Source organism: Monomorium pharaonis, chromosome 5 (genome assembly GCF_013373865.1).
Source record: "Monomorium pharaonis isolate MP-MQ-018 chromosome 5, ASM1337386v2, whole genome shotgun sequence".
NCBI classification, from domain to species: domain Eukaryota; kingdom Metazoa; phylum Arthropoda; class Insecta; order Hymenoptera; family Formicidae; genus Monomorium; species Monomorium pharaonis.
Window position 1 is genome coordinate 14,828,491 of NC_050471.1, and position 18,633 is coordinate 14,847,123.

Sequence of the window (18,633 nt, forward strand, 5' to 3'; positions counted from 1 at the left end):
GGGCCGCGGCGCACGGCGATTGTTGTCATGTTGAACTTACATACTAGTTGCAGTGTTGCAATGTTTAGTTGCCAAGAAAAATTATAATATAATAATATAAAATATAATAACACATATAATATTTCCAGGACGTCTGCAATAGGAGCGTCCTAGATGCGCACAGTAATAAATGGACACAGCAGGCTGAGTGAAACGGACACAGACCAAATGCACACAGAACAAATGGGCACAGACCAAATGCGCACGGACCAGATGCATACGGAATATTTGAAAATTAAAAAATTTGGTTAGACGACAAAAATGATAAATTACTTTTATTGAATCTTTTTTAAAAGAAAAGGCTTAATAACGTAAATGAATAATTGTAAACGAATTTGATAGAAAATGAAAGTTGACAGATGTTAATGTTGTAAGTTGGAAAAATTGAATTTACAAGATGTATATCAAAGAAAATGGATTCAAATCGAGGAAGGGTATAAAATTTGTAAAAGAAACTAACTCATGATTAGATGGTTAATGTAAGTTGTGTTAATCTATAAAATAGTATGTTTAAGATGGTTCAATCTTGAAAAATAAGGTTTAGTATTAAAGTAGATTTATATGGAAGTTAATATTTTTTTTAAAAGTTAAATTAAAATTAAGATTATTTTGCAAATTAAAATTATAATAATAATTTATTAAAAAAAAAAAGAAATGATAAGATTGATTCTTAAAATTACAAAAAAATAAAGGGCATAGCGGAATAAGCAGGTAAAATCTGCCCCCGCACTAATCGAGCTCAAATTGATATCATTAGTTGGCACCCTTGAGATGTAAAACTTCCCCAAATATTAGTTACAAAATTGCATTTTTGGGGGAGTTATGGAGGGGGAAAGAAAAATAAAGAAAATAATTTTTTTCGAAAATGGTTGGACCGATTTTAATGAAAAAAATATATGTTGTAAACATGATTTAGACAAGTTTGAGAAAATTTTAAGTAATTTTTGTGGTAAAAAAAAACCCGATAAAAAATTTTTTGAATTTTTTATGAATTTTTTGGGGGGTGATAGTTCTGAGATACCACTTTTATATTTTCACAAAAACATCTCTAGATCTTCTTCTTTAATACATTTTTTTTTTAAATCAATCGGAGTGGTGAAACATGGTTAAAAATAATAATTTACACCGCGCCGCCGTGTCGCGCCGCGCTGGCTGGGCGACCGGGCCGCGGCGCACGGCGATTGTTGTCATGTTGAACTTACATACTAGTTGCAGTGTTGCAATGTTTAGTTGCCAAAAAAAATTATGATATAATAATATAAAATATAATAACACATAATATTTCCAGGACGTCTGCAATTAGCCTATAAAACTTATTGTTTCGGCAGTTTACCACGAGGAAATCGCCTCTCACATTATCTATCATCGAGGTGCTTTTTTAATGTGAGTTCCCTTGCCTTTCACATTATCTATTATCGGGGTGCTTTTTTAAAGTGAGTCTCTTCGCCTCCTACATTATCTATTACCGAGGTCCTTTTTTAAAGTGAGTCCCCTCGCCTCTCACATTATCTATTATCGGGGTGCTTTTTTAAAGTGAGTCCTCTTGCCTCTCACATTATCTATCATCGGGGTGCTTTTTTAAAATGAGTCCCCTCGCCTCTCACATTATTTATCATCGGGTGCTTTTTTAATGTGAGTCCCTTTGCCTCTCACATTATCTTTTTGGCGAATAGACTCACATTAAAAAAGCACCTCGATGATAAATAATGTGAGAGGCGAGAAAACTCACATTAAAAAAGCACCCCGATAATAAATAATGTAAGAGACGAGGGGACTCACTTTAAAAAAGCACGCCGATAATAGATAATGTGAGAGACAAGAAAACTCACATTAAAAAAGCACCCCGATAATAAATAATGTGAGAGGCGAGGGGACTCACTTTAAAAAAGGACCTCGGTAATAGATAATGTAGGAGGCGAAGGGACTCACTTTAAAAAAGCACCCCGATAATAGATAATGTGAAAGGCAAGGGAACTCACATTAAAAAAGCACCCCGAACATATGGAATTTAAAAACGTACTGCAATCTCTTCGTGATGAACTTCCGAAACGATAAGTTTTATAGCCTAATTGCAGAGACTGAGTCCCAGATGCGCACAGTAATAAACGGACACAGCAGGCTGAGTGAAACGGACACAGATCAAATGTGCACAGACCAAATGCACACGGACCAGATGCACACGGGCCAAATGCGCACAGTTGCAAACCTATGTGGTGCAGAGAATGCTTTACACACACACACACACACACACGCGCGCGCGCGCGCGCGCGCGCGCGCGCACGTGTGGGGTGCAAGTGGGGGCTTCGCCCTCCTCCCGCACCCACCCCGTCGATAGAGATGCCCGAAAAGTCGCAACCCATGTAATAAGTTTGTAGGTTACTGTGTCCGTTTGGTCTGTGTGCATTTGATCCGTGCGCATTTGTTCCGTATGCATCTGGTCCGTGCGCATTTGGTCTGTGCCCATTTGTTCTGTGTGCATTTGGTCTGTGTCCGTTTCACTCAGCCTGCTGTGTCCATTTATTACTGTGCGCATCTAGGACGCTCCTATTGCAGACGTCCTGGAAATATTATATGTGTTATTATATTTTATATTATTATATTATAATTTTTCTTGGCAACTAAACATTGCAACACTGCAACTAGTATGTAAGTTCAACATGACAACAATCGCCGTGCGCCGCGGCCCGGTCGCCCAGCCAGCGCGGCGCAGCACGGCGGCGCGGTGTGAATTATTATTTTTAACCATGTTCCACCACTCCGATTGATTAAAAAAAAAAATGTGTTAAAGAAGAAGATCTAGAGATGTTTTTGTGAAAATATAAAAGTGGTATCTCAGAACTATCACCCCCCAAAAAATTCATAAAGAATTCAAAAATTTTTTTATCGGGTTTTTTTTACCACAAAAATTACTTAAAATTTTCTCAAACTTGTCTAAATCATGTTTACAACATATATTTTTTTCATTAAAATCGGTCCAACCATTTTCGAAAAAAATTATTTTCTTTATTTTTCTTTCCCCCTCCATAACTCCCCCAAAAATGCAATTTTGTAACTAATATTTGGGGAAGTTTTACATCTCAAGGGTGCCAACTAATGATATCAATTTGAGCTCGATTAGTGCGGGGGCAGATTTTACCTGCTTATTCCGCTATGCCCTTTATTTTTTTGTAATTTTAAGAATCAATCTTATCATTTCTTTTTTTTTTTTAATAAATTATTATTATAATTTTAATTTGCAAAATAATCTTAATTTTAATTTAACTTTTAAAAAAAATATTAACTTCCATATAAATCTACTTTAATACTAAACCTTATTTTTCAAGATTGAACCATCTTAAACATACTATTTTATAGATTAACACAACTTACATTAACCATCTAATCATGAGTTAGTTTCTTTTACAAATTTTATACCCTTCCTCGATTTGAATCCATTTTCTTTGATATACATCTTGTAAATTCAATTTTTCCAACTTACAACATTAACATCTGTCAACTTTCATTTTCTATCAAATTCGTTTACAATTATTCATTTACGTTATTAAGCCTTTTCTTTTAAAAAAGATTCAATAAAAGTAATTTATCATTTTTGTCGTCTAACCAAATTTTTTAATTTTCAAATATTTCCTTTTAAGTTTGACGTTTCATACTCACAGATAAACACTACCACCAAACACATACAAACACTAACACAAACACACAAACAAGAACAAACACACACAAACACAACACACACACACACACACACACACATCTTCACACACCAACACTTTTTGAATGATTCTCCGTCTATCCCTTTAATATAATTTCGTACAATTTTTTAATAAATATACAGAAAGTAACACAATAAAAAACACACTTACTCCTTCAAACACCCACTGACTCTCCCATATTTTTTACTTATAAAATTAACCTATTTCGCTATCTCTTCCTTCCAATCATTTACTATCACACTCTCTATTACTCCTTACCTAACACTGTCACTCTCCTACTGTTCCTCTAACTCCCTCACGAATAAAAATATATTAACATTTACAATATCACTCCCCTACTGATTCTCTCACCCTCTCACGATTTAAAATATATTTTCTGAAATTAGTTTAATAATTAAAAAAAAATTTTTTTTTAATTTTTTTTTTAAATTTCTTCCTTATATTTTTAAATATTTAACATTAATTTATTTATTTTTTAATTTTTTGACGTTTTTTTTAGTATCCTTGTCTTTTCCTTTTCTCTTTAAATCAGAATTTGACAAATTAATATTTTGTATCTTATTTTGTTCCATTTGTTTTTCAAATTCCTTATGCATTTCAATTAAAGACTCTTTCCATCTATCTTGTTCTGTAAAAATATAATATTTTTTATATTTTATTTTAAAATTAAAAATAATTTATTTTATCATTACTAAAAGCCTCAATGTCTCTATCACTCTTTAAACTTTCCTCATTAACCTCTTCACTTTTACATGCACCTTCCATTCCTATTATTTAATTTAATAAGAATTATTTATATTCTAACTCATTTTTTAATTTTAAATTTAATCTAATTTTAAAATGCACATTATTATACCATTTTTAAAATATATTATTTATCTTTTATAGCACCTTCTTGTTTATCTCCCAAAATAAAATCAATATCTCTCTTTCCTATATTTAATTTTACTACACTTTTTATTTCTGCATCAAATTCTGAAATAATATTTAATTTAACATAAAAACTATCTCTCCCTTATTCTTTAATCTTTTGTAAGCCCGTAGAATAACAATAATTTGCAATATTAATTTACCTTTTTTTAAATCCTCATGTATTTTTTCCATCTTTAATTCAATATTTTGTGTTTGCTAAATGCAAGAAAGATTATTCATTTAATTATACCTTCTTATTCAAATTTTGACATACATTTCATTATCCAATTGACATTTAGAATATGAATCTATCTCTATCTTTAATAAATCTAATATTTATTTGACTTTTGTGTATTTATTAAACTTTTGTGTTAATAATTTTTTGTGTATAACTCAAAAACTAAGGCCGAGCGGCGGTAATATGTATAGGGAAAAGTTGTACAGAATGATGATGACCTTGACAACATATTTGAAGGTCATCAAAATCGGTGAAGAATTGCTAATGTAATTACAAAATTATTTCGAAAAAATGGCCAAAAAAATTAATAGGTCACATATTTTTCGGGCTCTCCCAATTGATTATCGTTGTCGGAGTCACAACAAAGCTGTTTACCAAGAAAGTTATGAAAAAATATCAAAATTCGGAAAAGTACCTATTGTAAATAATTACCCATATTTTTATAAGTTATTCCACATGTTATTTCGCAGATGTAAAAATCAGTAAAAAAACTGTAGATTTATATTTATTTATAAATATTATTTAACTATTCATGTTTCGTCATTTAACGTCATTTAACGTTTCATGTTCCTGACATCTATTGAACTGATCTATAGCAAATATGTATATATATGAGCATTAAGTGTTCATGGATCATTGCGAAGTGCTAGGTTGCGTACGATCTTCGAAATCGAGCAATGTCAACGGCGGTTCAGAGTTGGATGGGTGATCGCAGAAGTTAGGCAATGCCAGATGTGATTATGGTGTAGTGGGGATAACGATGCTTGTTGAGAAACAACGTAAATTTATTTTTTTTTACATTGTAATTATGTTATTTCAATATTTTCACAATGCAAGTGCTGCATTTAAGCAAATGACGGTCTGTGACATTAGACCGTTATTTTAACGTCATTAAGACGTCAATTAGTGACGTCAATAATAGTCAGAGAATGACCAAAATTTGACGTCAAAATAACTTGTGTTTGCTACCTGGGTACTTTAATATATTTTTATTTTAATCTATCTATATAAATAAAAATGTAAATGTTCGTTTGTTCCTTACCTAAGATCTCCTAAAGTTATTCTCCGATTGCTTTGAAATTTTGACACAATGTTGTATTCGAAAACGGGAGTGTTCTTATGGGGTCTGATTTTGGATATACTGGGTGTTTCAAAAATGGCCATAATTTAAGTGGAAAAAATAGTTTTTCACTGATATTTTTGAAATTTTGATACAACGTTGTATTGAATTTAGTTAGAAGTAAGCGAATAAATGAATATTAGATTTATTACTGGTTGTTTCATAAATGCTGGCCTTTAATTTGTTTCTTTCAGCCTGTATATGGCAATTTAGAATCAATTGCAGCTTTCAATATGTGTTTAAGAACTTTCAGAGAACTAAGATAAGGAAAAAAAGAAATTTACAGGATGTTAGATTTTAAAAAACTTTCTAATTTAAGAAAAATTTATACTATATATTAGGTAGACAGTACACCGTACTTCCCTAAATAGATGAAACGTTTTTCAAATTTTAGCAATATTAATAATATATGTTAGGTAGACAGTACACTGTACTTCCCTAACTAGAAAAATCGTTTTATTGTGTTCAAATTAAGGTAATTAAGGTAAGGAAAATGAAGATGGCTGTTATTTTATTGAAAAAAAGGAACTTATTTAAAATAGTCTTTTGAATGAATTTCTGAATCTATGGCAGCTTTTAGAAAAAAATAACGAAATATTGATTTATAAAATTAATTAATAATAAATTAAATACATAAACTCGAATTAATAAATACTTTTTTAATTTGCACTAGAACGTTTTGGTAATGCTTAAGGAGAGCTCATTCCTTACCGCACAAAACGAACGAATCTGGCAGAAAAAAGCGTCGTTCTGCCCCGCAAAGAGAGATATTAACAGTTAAAGTTGACGAAAAAGTTTAATAAATATTGGGCTCCGCCCCTCCCCTTGCACCCCCTCCCCGTAATTTTTCTTAACTTAACCCAAACATTTTAAAATCGTTATTTGGTTAATGCAAAAACATTGGAAACAAACAGCATGGAAGCACTGTAAAGCACGTAAGCACGTAAAGCACTGATATCATGTATTGTATTTATGAAACGTAAAGTAAACGACATCCACACTACAGTACCATATAGATTTGCGACTTTCCACGCTGTACGTTTCACAATGTTTTTGCATTAACCAAATAGCGACCTTAAAATGTTTGAGTCAGGTTAGGAAAAATTACGGGGAGGGAGTGCAGGGGGAGGGGCCCGCCCACGCGTTCTCTGCTGTACCAGACTAAGATAGAAGTCGTTACAATCGTTTGTTTCCACATTGTTCTGCCGATAGGGCTGCTTTAAACAGAAGCGCCTATTTTTTTCGATGTAGCTTTCAGGATCTTCTAACGTTAGAAATATATAGTGGCCCTTAAAAGGGATGATTTTGATTCTGAAAAGGACCGGTACTGTGTCGTAAATTATACCTGTTTTATCGCGTTATTTCGGTTTAATTCGTGATCGAGCGCTATGATTTCGAAGATTTTATGAAATTGTTGGGTATGATCCGAATATTTTCGCTTAAAATAAAATTCTGCTATATAACCATCCATATGATGCTCGCGACGTTCACAACGACAGATATTGAAGCGAACTTCTCGCTAAGTACGCTCGATATTTTACGTATGTGCTCCTGTATCAGGATCTACAAAGTTATAAGCATGGTTGACAGTCAAATGCTGAAATCCCTCCGTGTCTAAACAATTATATGCTTTCCAGCAATCAGACACAATCGTAGTTTCTGGCAGAATATTCGCTTTTATCACATTTAATAATGTTGTTGTTGATCTGTTCGGAACAGGAATGACGAATAATTCCTTCGAATCTCTCTTAAACCCGCCAAATAATCATTGTCTATCAATTAGACGTCCTCGATGATATTTTTTAGATAGACCAATCAACGATAGTTCTCGAGCTTATTTCTAATTCTATTTCCAGAAATTTTTGACGTGGTGAACTTATGGTCACAAAGTATCCGATAAATGTACAAGCTGCTTCGATGGAAATATTACTATTTTCAAACCATGTACCTTTTCGAATTGTTGCACTGAACGAACACGACATAATCTAGATCTTGTGTCCTTTCTTCACTTTGCTTTTCTTCTGGCATCTTCACTTTAATGTGATTGTTAAATGCTGCTGATTTTCCACAACTTGAGCAAGTTACTGATTTTTTAATCACATTATGTGATTTCAAAAATTCAAATAATTCTTCTTGGTTATTGCACATCCGCCGAAAATATTTTAACTTTAGAACACAACCTTCGCAATCTATTGTGTATAAGCACATGAATCTCTGCTTGTGTACTAAACAAAATTGTCGATATATTCTAAAAGTCAATGTCTTATATTATATATATAAAGTCGAGTAAGAGGGAAAAAGAGCGAGGGGCGAAAGTACGCGACGAACAAAATCATAACATTGTCTATGAATCGCAACTGATCCTGCGGTAATCTTGCGTTGCTGCGGTAGTTTCAATATCTTTATGTTTGAAAACAGAGTCATATGCGAGGCAAGGTTTACCCAACACCTCCTCTCTGCTTCTAACATATTTCTAACGTTGGAAAAATCTGAAAGCCACATAAAAAAAATAGGCGCTTCTGTTTAAAGCAGTCCTACCGGCGGAGTGGTTGCGGAAGGGAGGGCCCCCCTTGCACCACCCCGCGCGCGTGTGCGTGTGTGTGTCGTTATACAAATACGTCATACAACATACGAAAAATTATTTCGGAAAAATGGTCAAAAAAATTAGTAGGTTACATATTTTTTGGGCTCCCCCGATTGATTATCGTTGTCGAAGTCACAACAAAGCTGTTTACCAAGAAAGTTATGAAAAAATAACAAAATTTGGAAAAGTACCTATTGTAAATAATTATCAAAATATGTCTTTATTCTGTTCTTTTGATAAAGCTAAATTATATCCCAAACAGCACACAATATTTATAAAATATTTATAAAATATTTGTAATATTTATTTAAATATTTTATAAATATTTATCCAAATATTTTATAAATATTTTTGTGATTTTAGATTTGACAGATCATAAAGATTTATCACAAATATTATAAAAATATTTATGAAATATTTATAAATATTTACTTGTACAATATTACTTGTACAAATCTTAATTTTTTATTTACCATAAATATTGTATAAAATATTTAGTCTATATTTTAATAATATTGTTACGTTCGCCGGCAAGACTGCCTCGCACTCTCATTCGCGCACTCCCGCACAAAATAAGAAAGACACTTTCTTTCTGGTAAAACCTTTTAATGTGGCTTGAAAATACAAAGATCGTTCACGAACAGAAAAAGAGAGCACGTCTGTTCGGATTGACAGCTCCGGATCAAATCTGACAAGCGCGCCCGCGTAAACAACACGATTGCTAAGGCGCGCAGCTGAGAGTCGAAATGCACCGAGCGTTCAGCGCGATCGTAACAATGGCCTAGTTTGCACCGCGTGACCTGACCTATGCCCTAACCTATACCGCGACCTAAAGTAGGCTACTAATAAACTGTTTACACGCGTTATGTTGTGTGGCCCAAGATGGGTCAGGGATCGTCAAAAAGTGGCCTGACCTAAACAAGTCTGCGACCGTTGTGAACTATCGGGTTGGGTCGAATATAGTGTATAGGTCGCGGACTAAACGTATATTTACAATATGTTGAATAAAGATTTTTTTCTTCATGTACTATATATAAAATATGTATAAAATATTTATATAATATTTTTAAAAAATAAATATTAAAAAATATTTATAAATATTTATAAATATTCATCATAAATATTGTGTGCTGTCTGGGATAATTCTAAATACAGAGATTGATGGTGATTAATATATATAGTCTTTGGAACCAATAGTTTTTTTATGTTTGTTTATATGTTGGATTATGTTCATACAAATTAATAAAAAATAAACGCATAAAATTCAAATTATATCTCTATGTGTCTCGTCCAGATGGAAACTATGTAATCGTGCTTCCGCACGTTCCTCGACAACAGAATTTAAAGTACCGCCAAAAAGAAAGTCGCGCCCCCCGCGCACGCGAGTGTCGCCGCGGTGCGCGCCATGCTGCCTCATTGTATTCTGTTCGCTCGTGTTAACAGGTGTACCGCAGTTGTTATTTTCGCATTTTAGCCTCTTTTCAGATTATTTATACAGCAGAATACTATGCCCAAGCATAAGAGCGCGAAGAAGAATTCTCCTTCAAGATACTCAAAGGACAGGAGACTGGCTAGTAAGCATTCCTTAATCTTAGGGACGAAGGAAGAGCAGCTTTAACAGATGTCTCAGAAGGCATTCATCTGCTAGCGGATCACCACTACCGTCTTTCATTGACAAGAAGAGCTTTCACCAAACCTTCACTTAATATGCTCGGTAAGAACGCAGCAGAGGTGGCTCCCATCGACGAATTCTTATTTGCGCAAGACTTTGCGGAGACGTTAAAGGCGGCTCAGGTCTGCAAAAAGACTGGCCGTGATGTCTCAAAAGCGGCTCCCCTGATAGGAAAAAAGACATTACAACCGGTTTGCCAGGTAACTCAACATCGAGCTCACGCCTAGCAAACGTCCAAGTCTTCGGGAAATCGAAAGGCCCCTGCCCGTCCATCATCGGCTCGCCGAACAGGGGCCCACTATCACCAGAGCCAACGCCACCGCTCCCGATCTCAGACCAGATTGCGCCGTCATCATTAAATAATGTAAGTTCAACCGGCCGCCTGCGTAGATCCTATGAAATTTGATTGAGCATCACCTCTGACCCGGTAGTCTTGAATGCTATAAGAGGTTACCGCATCCCTTTCAGTACCTCACATCCATCAAGGACATGTCTTGCAGAGCCCAATCTGTCACCATCCGCTGCACTAGCCTGTGATATGGAGGTAGAACGTCTGCTGTATAAAGGGGCCATCGTACCGGTTGAACCTAGCAAGAATCAATTCCTCTTATCTTTCTTTTTGATCGATAAGTCATCAGGAGGCAAACGCTTTATCTTAAATCTGCGAGACCTCAATTTTCACATCGAGTCTCTACATTTTAAATTAGAGGATTGGCGCACGAGAATTTGCCTCATGCTTTCGAGAACGCATATGTCAACCCTAGCATCTGGAAGATGCTTATTTGTTGGTTCCAATTTTCGAGGGTTATAGAAGATTTCTTCGCTTCCAATGGCGCAATAGGACTTTTGAATTTACGGCCCTACCTTTTAGCCTGTCCACAGCCCCCTACATTTACAAAAGATTTTTAGGCCTGTATTCGCCTGTCTCCTCAAAAAGGGCTATCAATCAGTAACGTACCTGGACGATTTTCTCCTCTTAGATTTGTCCAGCGAAGAATGTCGGGCTAATGTCAACGCTTCAGTTAACCTTCTTCACTCTCTGGGGTTTGTAGTAAATTACACTAAGTCGCACTTGGATCCATCAATTAGAAAATTTTTAGGTTTTATTTTTAACTCGAATGAACAATCTATTACAATCCTCCTTTCACACCGAGAAAAATCATTAAAGTTAATAACATCGTTCGCCAACAGGTCGACATGTTCTATTCGAGAACTCGCTAGTTTCATCGGGTCTCTCGTCTCAGTCTGTCCAGCGGTGCAGTACGGACTTCTTTATACAAAGAGGTTCAAAAGAGAAAAATTTTTAGCTCTTATAAGGAAGGAAACGAGGATTACTCAGCAGGAATGGACATCTCTCCACATCTCCAGGAAGACTTCAAATGGTAGACCGACATCTTTTCAAACTCTAGGCAGTCGAATAAAATCCGCTCAGGCAAATTTGTGCAAGAAATCTTTACAGACGCATCTTTGAACGGCTGAGGGGCTTCGTGCTGTGAGGAACGCAGCCATGGCTGGTGGTCTGATTACGAGAAGTCTTTTCACATAAACTTATTAGAACTCAAAGCGGTTTTTAATGGCCTGCGTTGTTTCGCAGCGGATCTTCACGACTGCAACATTTTACTCCGCATTGACAACATTACGGCGCTAGCCTACATTAATAAGTTTGGCTCTATTCAATTTTCTCATCTCTCCAAGATTTCCAGACAGATTTGGCGCTGGTGCAAGGATCGCAATATATTTTTATTCGCCTCCTACATATCATCTATAGATAACACTATTGCGGATGCCGAGTCTAGAACCCCAGACCCTGATACCGAATGGTCATTATTCGTCACAGCATTTCATCGGGTGGCAAGGGCCTTTGGTCCCTTTGATATAGATTTGTTTGCATCCTCAATCAATAACGAATATGCTTTATATGCTTCTTGGTTCTCTGACCCGGGTTCAATTACCGTAGACGTGTTCACTCTCTCGTGGGAAGAACTAAATTTCTATGCTTTTCCACCTTTCATTTTACAACCACGCGTTCTTAGAAAAATAATCGATGACAAAACAACCGGAACGCTGGTGGTGCCCTGGTGGCTCTCACAGCCCTGGTTCCCGTTGTTTAATTATCTCTTATTTTCCGAACCGTTAATTCTACCCCCTAATTATTCTCTTTTATCGTCACCTTTCAGGATCTGCCACCCAACATGGAGGACGCTTTCCCTGGGGGTCGCGAAATTATCAGGAAGGCATTCAGGACTCGCTCCGTGCCAGATACTGCAATACCAGTCCTACTAGCCTCCCTATCGGAATCAACCATTAAACAATACTCCTACTCGCTCCGCGCCTGGTAGAATTTTTGCCAGCATCATAGGTTAATATCAATTTTTATAGCCCAGAAAATTCCCAAAACCTCTTCCTATTCATGCCTAAATATGACAAGATCAGCGATTTCTTTAATTTCCCAGAACGAAATTGGTAATCATCCATGGTCAAACGATTCTGTAAAGGTGTTTCGGTATTCAAACCGCCTCGTCCGCGGTACGGTTTTGTCTAGGATCTCGCTCCTGTGATAGCTAAGTTATCTTCTATCTACCTATATGAAGGACTTCTTTTGAAGGATATTACCAAGAAATTGATACTTCTTCTAGCTCTCGCTACCGGTCACAGAGCGCAGACGCTCAGTTTAATACGAATTTCACAGATCTCTTTGAACGAGAAGATGATTATTCGCGTTCCGGATCGGATAAAAACTTCAGCACTAGGTCGTGCTCAACCCTTTTTCCTTTTCTCCCGTTTCACAAACCATGAGAACCTTTGCGTCGTTCGTCTCATGGAACATTATATAGAATTTACCAGGAAATCACGCCCTTCTACATGCGATTTTTTATTCATTTCATTTTTTAGATCGCAGAGGGCGGTCTCGACACAAACTATTAGTCGGTGGATTCATTTAGCTTTGGAAGAATGTGGCATAAATACTTCCTTTTTTTCAGCACACAGCACTCGACACGCTGCAACGTCTCAAGCAGCCTCAAGGAGAATCTCTATTGATATTATTAAACGCGCCGCGGGTTGGACCGAATTCCGAGTGTTTGCTAATTTTTACAATAGACCGCTTTTTAACCCTGAAGAATTTAGCAACGCGGTTTTATTACCTTAATTTCTGTCACTCTAAAAATCGCTACATAAAACCAAAGCTTTTTTGTCATTAGCCTTAGAGGTTTATTTTACCTTTAAGTATAAATAACTCCTGAAGCAGGTAACTTTTATCTTTATAAAACCACAGTATTCCATCTGTATATCCACACTTATTAAATACTTTATACTTACAGAATCATCTGTCATTCTTAGTTATTACAGTACTCGCTTACAGTCTCCCAGTAATGGAATACCTATACATTACTTTCACTGGCAAATCGCTAGTCTATGAACAGCTACATATGTAGTTTCCATCCGGACAAGACACATAGAGGCATAATTGTTAAATTGAACGAACTTACCTGAAGTGAAGTTTGATCATAATTATGCTCTTTGTCTCGTCCGGATGGACACCTACCCATCATTTATTTTCCACCCCCAGTAGAAGCGATTTGCAAAAGGATTGGAACTTATGAAGCAGCATGGCGCGTGCCGCGGCGACACTCGCGGGAGTGCTCGCGTGCGCGGGGGCGCGACTTTCTTTTTGGCGGTACTTTAAATTCTGTTGTCGAGGAGCGTGCGGAAGTATGACTACATAGTTTCCATCCGAATGAAACAAAGAGCATAATTATGAACTTCAGATAAGTTCGTTCAACCTAACAATTATTATATTCGCTAACCGAGAAGCAGGATCGAATTAATACGTCATAATAACGTCATGGAATAACGGCGAGAAATAGAACCAAAATATTACATCATAAAGACGTCATTAAATAACGTTAATATGCCATCATTTAAATGTCATGGTCGCATTTTGATCATAGGACGTCATTCGTACCAATATGATCAAAATTTGACGTCAAAATGACTTGTCTTTGTTGCCTGGGTAAGAATAGCACATCATAACTCGGCAAGGAAGGCTGCATACTATCGCGAGGTGTCAAGTGCCTCGTGCGCTGCCGGCCGGTCATCGCACCGGTCAACGCATTAGGCATCGCTCGGAATTTTATTGATCTCAGCTTAGCAACGATCACGTCACATTTCCATCAGAAATGCAAGTGCGCAATTTGGCGATTGTTGTCGCGAATATTTCCCGCGTATCGGATGCGCGCGGCTATGACCATATATGTATAGTCATATCGCCCCTCCAATATGTCGCGGCATTATTTAAGCGGCTGCCCATTAGCAGACAACAGATCAGTAACTAATCAGTCACACTGTTACGCGTGTCCCGCGAGTGAATATCAAGTGCGGGACTTTAATAAATTAACATTCGGAACATAGTTGGGAAAAAGAATCTCGAGCGAGCGACCGAGTAACGCGCTAACACAGTGCCGCCCGCCATATTTTATCGCGTGCAACACGACGTGGCATTTCCGACCGCGTGTCAGTGTGTTCGCTTTTTTCGCGCATGCGCGACATAGTAACGGTTAGTGCAGGAACGTACACGCACCGGCAGAAATGGGGTCCCTTGGAGTCCAGCGCGGCGATCACCCACACACATGAAGTGCTGTACGTGTTACTGGGCGTGCGGCAAAATGGAGACGGAGAGGAGCAAAAAAATTGGGACTCGGAAAAAATTGCGCCGGTGTTGCTTCTTTTACCAATGCCGCACGCTCAAGAAAAATAGAATTATGATAAGTGAGAAGACGTGATTTAGATTCGCCGGAGTCCAATATCTGTTTCACTCGAACTCGATACTAATGACGTTTCTCGCTTGACTCATGTTTCTGAGTTTAGGGATCTAGGCTAGGCATCGATGAATAATGAGTCAGTCAATCAGGACCTTAGTCTTTATAGATTAATTTCATTATCCACCAATTATTATAGAAACCATCCATTATAGAAACTATTACTGAGAATGTTGGATTTCATTACCGAAATAATGCATGACATATTTTTTTCACATTACCGAAGTAATGCATTACATTTTTTAATGAATTACTTTAGTAATGGGTAATTGTCCTCATGTTCCATTATCCATTACTTTAGTAATAGATAATTGCCCCCTGATCGCATTATCTATTAAAATGTAATGCATAATGGTTTATGTTCTGCATTTTTCATTATCCGAGTAATGCACATTTTATTTTTAAATAATTACTCACTAAATCAACAATGTACAATGCTTTTAAATCGATTTCATTATTTCTTCAGTGAACAATGCATTATTTTTAAATTATTATTTCAGCAAGCTTGATTCACACATATATATAACTAACTTATAAGATACAATGATACATAATTGACAATAAAACAACAATCACTGACATGACTACAATTAAGATAAACAATCCACCAATTAATTGACATCATTGCACTCGCTAAACAATTATTTTAATATAATAAAAAATCCGAACAATTGTCGTGTACCTATAGATTTTTTTATGTTAAAATAAAAAAACTTATAAAACTTATTAACTTATAAAATTTATTGATGTCGTTGCTGCTTTGTCTGTAAAAAATAAGAAGAATAATAAATTACTATATGTCATTACATCGAAAACAATAAAATACACAAGTAAAACGTAGAAACATACTAATTCTCTGTCGAAGCGATTTTTTTAGTATCTTAACCAAAGTGACACATAGTTCTGAAATTCTTTATCAGTCATAAATGGAAAGTGTTTTCTAGTCGATTCTACAAAATAAATGTAACAAAAAAAATTAATATAATATCGGTAATTATTATACTATTAAAATCATTAATTTTATTTTAAAAAATTTTTATAATTAGACATATATTTCTAAATTTCTGTCAATTTTTATATACGTTTTAAAATGTCCATAATTATTAGCGTGTTCACTTCGAGGTTGCCTTTGCGACCCATCCAGGAAGATTTTGTATCCAATTTATTAAATATTTTTTCTAATTCAGCTTTTATTTGGTCTTGGAAAGAAGTGCTTTCTAATAAATAAAAATATATTTCCTACAAAGAAAAATGTACATACAAAGATTAATATACAATTGTTTGAGCCCTTTCTTGTAAATATATATTTTAATACATATATTATATATATAAATAATATATATTATTGTTATTATATATTTTATTATTTTATTTTTATTTTTATTATTTTTTATATTTTATATATATTCTTTACCATTTGTTTTTTTCCTTCTTGATTATTTTTTAATGTAATGTCGAAATCACGTAATTTTTTAAATTTCTTAAAAGGTTTGCACGGAATAAAAGAAATATTATTGCTACTATAGCTTACAGATGTTGAAAGCAATGGAACCGGATAATATAAAAATGTTCCGAATTAAAGGGAATTTCCGAATGCGGAGATTTTCCGGCTGACGACGGGGCCGGGAGGAGGATAGCGTTCCCTTAAAAAAAAACACGGACGTCATTCTAATTGCTTTCTTGACTCGAGTCCCTTGATCAGCGTAGGCGACGAAGCGTCGCTTGATTCCTTTTTTTTATTATTTATTCATTCCTTGTCTAACTGGCAATGAGTTTACGTAACAGGCGAAGCGTCTGATCCATGAATCATTCATTCTTGTGTTATCTATTGTGGTGAATTGAATTATTCCCATTTTTCCGATCAAAACTCTTACTGTGAAGCTTGCGAAGCGCAAGTCATACGCCAAGTGAGACAAATCAAAAGGAGCGATTGCGCTCAGATCCCTCTCATTCTCTCACAAAAAAAATCAGGCGATGTGCGTCGATGGCGACGTCCCTCTTGATCTCACTCGAATTTGTGCGAAGCGCAACGACGAGTCTTTCTCCTTATCGCCTCAAAAGCGTAGATTCTTCGACACAGAGAAGCGACTCTTTCTTCACATGTGGGGCATGCAAAGCGCACCGGAGAAATAATCTTTAGCGTGGAATTTCTGAAACGCAGAACCATATTCAATAACTGAAATAATCATCCTACAGGTACCATTCACAAATTTGAACATTTTTATTGCCGCGGACAAAAGCATCGGCGATCGGCGCCATGCAAACTTCACACCGAAGCGGCCCCTTTTTCCTTGAATTAAGCGGCGATTGTTATTATTTTTATTATCGTGTGAATACGCATCAATTTTATTACACATTCGTAATTAATACAAAGATAAATTCAATATTTGAATATTATTAATTATTCTCTTATTTTTTGCATCGTTTTTAGCTGCCGTTCATTAATTGATTATTAATCTTAATATTAAAATACATGATTAATTAAATTAAATTTCGCATTTTAAATAATATTTGTTATACTTTTCAAATTTTTAAAGTTCTCTAATAATGAAGTAATTAATACATAATCGATTGAAAATATTGTAAATTAAATTGTAAAATAAACATAAATCCTTCAGAATATTCCATGCGGTTTACCTTTACATGACCTGCGACAATTTTATTGATACGCATCTCATTCAATCCACATTTCTTTTTACCAAAATTAATATTGTATAACTTAACAAAACATTATTTTTTGGTCCTTCAAGCCGGATAAGTGGCGTCATCAAAGGACAGACTACATGGAATAGTTCATAAATGTTTTCTTAAAAAAAAAGGGGGGGGGGGGAGAGAGAACACATATTCCTTTTCTCCTACAGGTTCTAAAGGATCAACAAGATTCTTTTTCATAATTGCGGATTTATCAAGTAAAAGAAAAACCTTCTTGTCGTCATGTCACCGATCGCATCACGCATCTCGGCGCAATTAAGCCGATTTCTACGCATTCAAAATACACTTCAAGACACGGTGAAAGGCGGCACCGAAATCATGACCCGGCATCCCGTTAGCACAGGCTTGGAACTCTTGGAAAGTAACTGGGTTAAATTTCAATCAGAGCATAGCTCTGGATCCGGAACTCATCAACAAACAGTCTTATATAAAAACGAAGATTTTTGAGCGCTGTCAGGAGTTTTACGTGCAGGCATGGGCTACACTGCTTACGCGTCAAGAAGCAATAGAATCGTCTCATGCATCCTCCAAGAATTCCAGTTCATCTTCATTCACACCGCATATATCTAATAATCGACGGAAATTACCTCAAATCGAAATCACGAAATTTTCTGGAAATTATAGCTTATGGCGATCCTTTCATGACCTATTCCTCTCCATACTTGGAAATAACAAATCGCTGGATAACGTAGAGAAAATACACTATTTAAAAACGAGCTTAACAAGAGATGCCGCTAAGCTCGTGGTCAATATTGTAGTAGCGGAGGATTCCTATTCCATAGCGTGGAAAAAGCTGGTCAATCGCTACAAAAACAAACGGCTTTTG

At 35.7% G+C, this 18,633-nt stretch overlaps 1 protein-coding gene and 1 long non-coding RNA gene across 4 annotated transcripts in view; both read right to left on the minus strand.

Moving 5' to 3' along the window:
* The window catches only part of LOC105837687 (probable 2-oxoglutarate dehydrogenase E1 component DHKTD1, mitochondrial), a 349,118-nt gene that overhangs the window by 150,436 nt on the left and 180,049 nt on the right, over positions 1–18,633 (minus strand). The window lies entirely within an intron of this gene.
* Positions 15,188–16,376, minus strand: LOC114254793. The gene is made up of 3 exons (XR_003626094.2): positions 16,178–16,376; positions 15,945–16,045; positions 15,188–15,859 (listed from the first exon to the last, which is right to left on the minus strand). It is a non-coding gene; the product is annotated as an uncharacterized LOC114254793 (long non-coding RNA).